Genomic DNA, 6,000 nt, shown 5'->3' with positions numbered 1-6,000 from the left:
TTCCATATTTCTCTCCGACCGACTACACACAAAAAAAGTTATGCTCCTCAAGGTGGAAAGAAAACAAGGCCTTTACTTAAATGTGCTGTGGCCCCGAGGGGGCTGAGAGGCTCTTGTTGAGAATGGCTGTTGAGAGAGCTGCTCAGGAGTTTCTGACTTGCTCTTGTTATAGAAGGGTTTATTTTCTTATTAATGAAACAAAACAGCAAAGAGACAAATGTACTCCAATTTGCTTCCATTATTTTTTGGTAATTTTATATTTATTTTTTTTTAATTCCATACAGCAAGAATCAAAGATATAGCAGTAATTATAATAAAACAACTGGCAGCAAGGACAGAGTATACTATATTGGCAACTACAAGCAGGAAAACATCAAAATAAAAAGAGAGCCTGTGATTACACAATCATAAAACCAAGTTTCCGTCCTTTTGGCAGTGTGGTATGGCCTTGTGATTTGGACTCAATCTTACCAAAATCAAATGGTCATTTCATCCAAACTAAAAAAAAATAAAAGACAATTAAACATTAAAAAAAGATATACCTAAGTTCATGGGTCTCAAAGGTTCACTGGATGCTCCAGTATGAGTCGCCCAAGTTTGATTCAACTGAGATGAGGAGAGTCATCTGGAGTTGGATGGAGGCAAGGACGATAAGAGTTCCTTCCCCAAAGAGGATTAGAAGGTCAGATGGGTTTTTCAACAACTGAGTAGTTTTGTGTTATCGAAGCTGGCTTTTTAAAGTTCCAAATCTACTTTCCACTTTCATTTTGGTCTCCAGGGATTGAAGTTGCATTAATGGCACATTTTTGGTGGCTGATTCAGTTGCCTAACCGCTGCCCCACTACATCCAGAGTGGAGTCAAGGGTTCCAATCTGCCGATCCACTCTCCCAACCTCCTTCCTCCCCATCTCCAACTCTACCCATGCCCCCCACCAACCAAGAGTTTACTTCCCTCTTTTCCCCAGGGTCGAAGTTCTCCCTCCATTCGACGCTGAACAATATGTGCCACCGCATTGAGCCCGCAGTGACGGACCAAATTCTACACCGGAGGACGACCTTCGACCCTGTTTCCCAGACAATGAATCTCCTTTCTCATAAAAAAAAACAAGGGCTTAAAATAAGAAGAACCTTGCCATCTTCTTTTGTTTCTCCAATTCACAGTGGTATATTAAAAAAAAAACACTCGGTTCATTGAAATACAAAAGGTATACACTCAACTGCAAAAAGGAACAGGAACACAAGAGCAATAAAGTCATGTTGGCATCTGCTGTTTGGGTGATATCTCCAAGACTAAACTGACATTTTTGACATGTAGTCATTAAAATGAAAGTGTGGAGCCAGTTTGATATATATTTATATAATGTAATTTTTTTTACTTCCCAGGAGAAGTACACAATCAAAATCCATATACAGAACCTGTTTTTGATAAGATTAAAATACGTTTAAACTGTAGTTTCTCTTTTTTATTTATAAAAAAAGAACTTCTAAAACATGCAGTAGATTGATTTTGTGAGGAGTTGGGTATTTTCTGTGGTTGAGTGGAGGGAGTTTGTTTTGTTGATGATCAAAGTCCACACCTGGAGCTTTAAACCTGTCAGTGGTGGGTGGGCATGGTGTTGGTGGGATGGGGAGGGGGATTACCTGGTGGATTGTGTGTTGCTGGGACAATGGGAAGTAGGGGTGGGGTGGAGGCAATGAATGGGGCCAGTGTATGGTGATCGGAGGAGATGGCACGTCAGATTATACAGGGTCAGTCAAGAGTCCCATGGGTGCAGGCAGGAATCTCCATTCCCATGGGATCAGACGTGAATCCCCATTGCCATGGGATCTTACAAGAATCTCTGATCCCCTGTGCTCATTGGATCTGGTAGGAATCTCCCATTCCCAATGAACAGGCAGGAATCCTAATCTACATTGACCCTCCCACTGATCAGATTTGGCCTAACGTTGGTCCCATTGACCTTGTCTGGAGAGTAAAATGGGGCAATGGGGTTTGGCGCTGTTGGAGTGGAGAACAGATACAGTGGGGGATGATGGGGTGCAGGGCAGGTGGAGTAGGTTAGTAATAGGGTAGGAATGATGGTGTGGGAGGGTGATAGAGTGGAGGGATGATGGAGGGGTCGTGATGGAGAGTGAGGGATGACAGAGTGTGACGGTTATGGAGTGGGGGTGATGGAGTGGGGGGGTGATAGGGTGCGGGGCAGATGGAGTGGGGAGTGATAGAGTGGGGGGATGATGGAGTGAGGGGGTGTTGGACTGGAGGGTGTGACTGAGTGGGGGGGTGATAGGGTTTGGGGCAGATGGAGTGGGGGGGTGATAGGGTGCGGGGCAGATGGAGTGGGGAGTGATAGAGTGGGGGGGTGATTGATGGAGTGAGGGGGTGTTGGACTGGAGGGTGTGACTGAGTGGGGGGGTGATAGGGTTTGGGGCAGATGGAGTGGGGGGTGATGGAGTGCAGGGTGACAGAGTGGGGGGATGATAGGGTGCAGGGTGATGAAGTGGGGGGTGATAGGGTGCGGGGCAGATGGAGTGGTGGTGATGGAGTGGGGGGGTGATAGGGTGCGGGATAGATGGAGTAGGGGTGATGGGGCTGGATTTAGATGTGTGGAAAACAGATCACTTGCCCTGGGACTGCCAGCCTGTTGTCAGCAGGTGTTGGATTAACACTGGCCTGTCCTATCGTCCTCTCCCCACTGATCTCAGAAGGATGTTTATCGTTCAAGCTGAAAAAAATCCTGGCAAACTACAAGCTGTTCACATTAAAGCAAAGCAAGATTTTGCCTTTTTTCAGGGGTGGGTGGGCATTGGGGGGGGGGCGGGGATAGGGTTTATGAGGCGCTAAAATCTGTGCCTATCAACATTTTTTTAAAAATTTTTGCAAGCTTTTTTTTAAATTTTTTATTTTTGTTCAGCCTGTCGTTTTAATGACCTTAACAAAATTCCTTGTTATTATAGACATTTTTTTTTATTCAAAATAAGATCTTACTATTTTACAGGTTTCCTTCTCCTTTGACTATATACAGAAGTGCAAAACGTCAACTTTCCCCGTAGGACCGATTTACGTTCTTTTTACCAAAACTGCAGCATAATCAACCCTCAAGTGTCTGCACACACAATTCAGATTAATTCTCTTTTCTTATAAGTAAGCTTTGATTAAGAGTTGAATTCATGACATAAAAAAATCTCTTGATCTATTGATTATGCATCTCCTATTGAATGAAGGTCTGATATTTAGCTGAGGGAGATTAAAATATACCCAACAAACAATATGTTGCTATTCGCGAATGGTTACAGTAGAAAATAATTTTCAGTTCTAATATCTAGGAACTAGAGATTTTCAATAATGACTATAATTACAAACAAAGTAAATCTTCTAAACATTTTGCAATTGTCTGCCAGGATCGTTGCTATAGCAACAACTTAACTTCATACTTCCCAATGAAATGAACATTGTAAGATAGCCGTACAAAAGGTCTTTGTTCTCTGAATGAAAGAAATAACAATGTCTGATGCTCGTAATTCATAAATCAGAAAACGGTATTCCATTCTTTATGCTTTTGTCCTAGGATGACACTATGCAATGGTGAAGAAGGGGTAGAGAGGAAAATTAAAACATCCCTTTGACTGAAAAAAACTTCTTGGAAATCTTTTATCTGTGACTTCCAATGAATGAAATCAAAGATAACCTATCAACTAAAATATGAAAATAATATCAGACATTTAAACATATGAAAAACATTAAAACAAATCTAGTATTATAGGTAAGAGATGACAAACTTAAAATAATTGAAATAAGCAATGTTCTAGTATGTAAGTACTAGAGCAATGAGTGAATTCTATGTGCTCCTTAACAGGTAGGAAGTAACATTTAAAGTGGGTTTCAACCCGTAATGTATAATCTAAGGCTTTAATAGATGTACAGTACAGTCAATAAAATCAATGTATAACAACCCTTTTAAAAACTACAAGTACACCTTTCAAATTCCATCTTAAAAAATAAAACTTTGCAGAGAGCTTGGAAGTGTGGACAGTTCACAAGATAAACTTTTGCCTCTTCCATTTCCGAGACGATACTTTTAAGTAACCTGGGCTCACTACAACTGATCCATCATTTGCTGAACAGAGCTCTAATAAAACCTCTTTATCAAGCTGCAGAAAAGAAAAAAAATAAAGATTCCTATTGGGAAACCTAAACAAATAAAAGGAATTCCTTTGGAATTAAAAATACACAGCTAATATTTTTTTTTTGTTTTTTTTTTTCTCTTGAAGGCTTTCTAAGGCTATAAATGCAATAACTTTGAAAAAAAGTCACATATAAAATTCACCCGGATACATATCCCACCGTGGTACTACTTTTAACATTTATATTTTGGTTTATCATGCATTTTATGACACAGTGCTTTGCTCGACCTTAAGGTAATCTAGTTTAGAGTCACTTTCCATCATATTGTCTGACTAAAGAGTGTGACGTTCAGCACAAAGCTGTGTTGTTTTTTTAAAATCTCCACGGAGAGATGCTTTTTTTTTATAGTCTTTATTTGACTTTGGGTTTTGCTTTGGGGAAGAAAAAGAATTTGGGGGCAAATCAAAACAGAAACCTGGGCCACCTTTCCAAGTCTCTGAAGCCTGGCATCTTTGTTTGGCAATGAAAATGGAAGGATTGTTTTGACTTTGGAGTTGATACTTTGCCACGTTGTGTGTGGCAAAGCCCAGCATCAAAGAGAAATGTCAATTGATATCGGTCATGATTGTTTTCTATCCTTAGTATTTCTGGTGGAGATTCATACATTGCATCAGTGGTCTACGAATGATTGCATTTTCTAAACATAAAGAAAAATAAATTGCTAATGTTATTCAATGCATGTTGTCCTATTCCCTGGAGTGGAGATGCCATTTCTGAGAGAGACCGAAATGTAAAGTAGCGCAGCCCATTTTGTTAGCACATTTGAAATACACTGAATCTGATAAATGCTTTAACACTGCAGGAATAATACTTTAGGGTTAATTGTACAGATTCGAATGGCACTTAACATGTACCTCCAACATATTTACGACACAGTATTTAAAGCTACAATGTGCTTAAAAGAAAGAACAGACTTAGTTTGTACTAATGTTTTGCCCAGCACATTCATCTGTCCATTTCCTCTTTAAATCTCTCTTACAATCCATTAGAATATAACCATAACACAGATCACTGTACATGCACAATTGATTTTTAGTGAACATGGGAAAATAGTTTTTATTTTAAATACAAGGTGCACTATTTTTGTTTTTTTAATCTCTTTTTTTTCCACTTTTGTAAACTTGTAGGAAAACCATTTAAACCTAACACCAAAATGATCTGTATGGTTTGCAGGCGTACCAGTATATACTGTATATTAAAATGTACATCAGAGTATACCTTTCCACTGACGGGTAAGAAGGGCTGAGAGTGGGGCTGAGGGAAGAGATGTGAACGGAATGGGCACCATTGACTGAGCCAATGCAAAGCTCAGTGCCAAGGAAAGGCAAACGATGTTGTTGACTGGACAATAGACAAGGCTCCTCTTCAGCCTCATTCTCAGTGGAACAGACAGACCACGTGAGCCTCAGTGTGCAGCTCCTTTCACCTGTATCATGTTCAAGACGACCATACTTCCAGTGGGCTGGTAGGCGGAAAGGTTTGTGGGTGAGGTTAAGGGAGGGAGAATGATGGTTGGCTTGGTGACTGGATAGTGGAATTTACAGAATGGCTGTGGATCCCTGCTGCATCATGGCTTCCCTGCACACTGTCTGCACGCTGATCTGGGGAGAGAAAAACAAACACATTAGTTTCAGCCGTCTTTAATTGGGCAACTTTTCCCCGAGGCGTATCAGGAGGAGTAAATTGGTGTCGATGGAATTGAGATAAGGAGGAGCCACGATCCTTTGGAATGGTCACTTAGCATGGAAACAGGCCCTTTGACCCAACTTGCCCAAGCTGACCAAAATATCCCACCCACATTGGACCCACCTGCCTTT

The 6,000-nt window shown here is 40.7% G+C and overlaps 1 protein-coding gene across 2 annotated transcripts in view; it reads right to left on the bottom strand.

Moving 5' to 3' along the window:
* Positions 1–238: 238 nt before the first annotated feature.
* Positions 239–6,000, bottom strand: part of LOC138742714 (muscleblind-like protein 1) — a 275,672-nt gene continuing 269,910 nt past the window's right edge. For both annotated transcript variants that reach the window (XM_069897486.1, XM_069897485.1), the window contains one exon: positions 239–5,784. The gene's annotated coding sequence lies outside the window, so the exon portion shown is untranslated. The remainder of the gene's footprint in view (positions 5,785–6,000) is intronic.

Source organism: Narcine bancroftii, chromosome 9 (assembly GCF_036971445.1).
Source record: "Narcine bancroftii isolate sNarBan1 chromosome 9, sNarBan1.hap1, whole genome shotgun sequence".
Classification (NCBI taxonomy): Eukaryota; Metazoa; Chordata; class Chondrichthyes; order Torpediniformes; family Narcinidae; genus Narcine; species Narcine bancroftii.
Note: the sequence above shows the minus strand (reverse complement) of the source record. Positions and strands in the feature narration are given on the sequence as shown.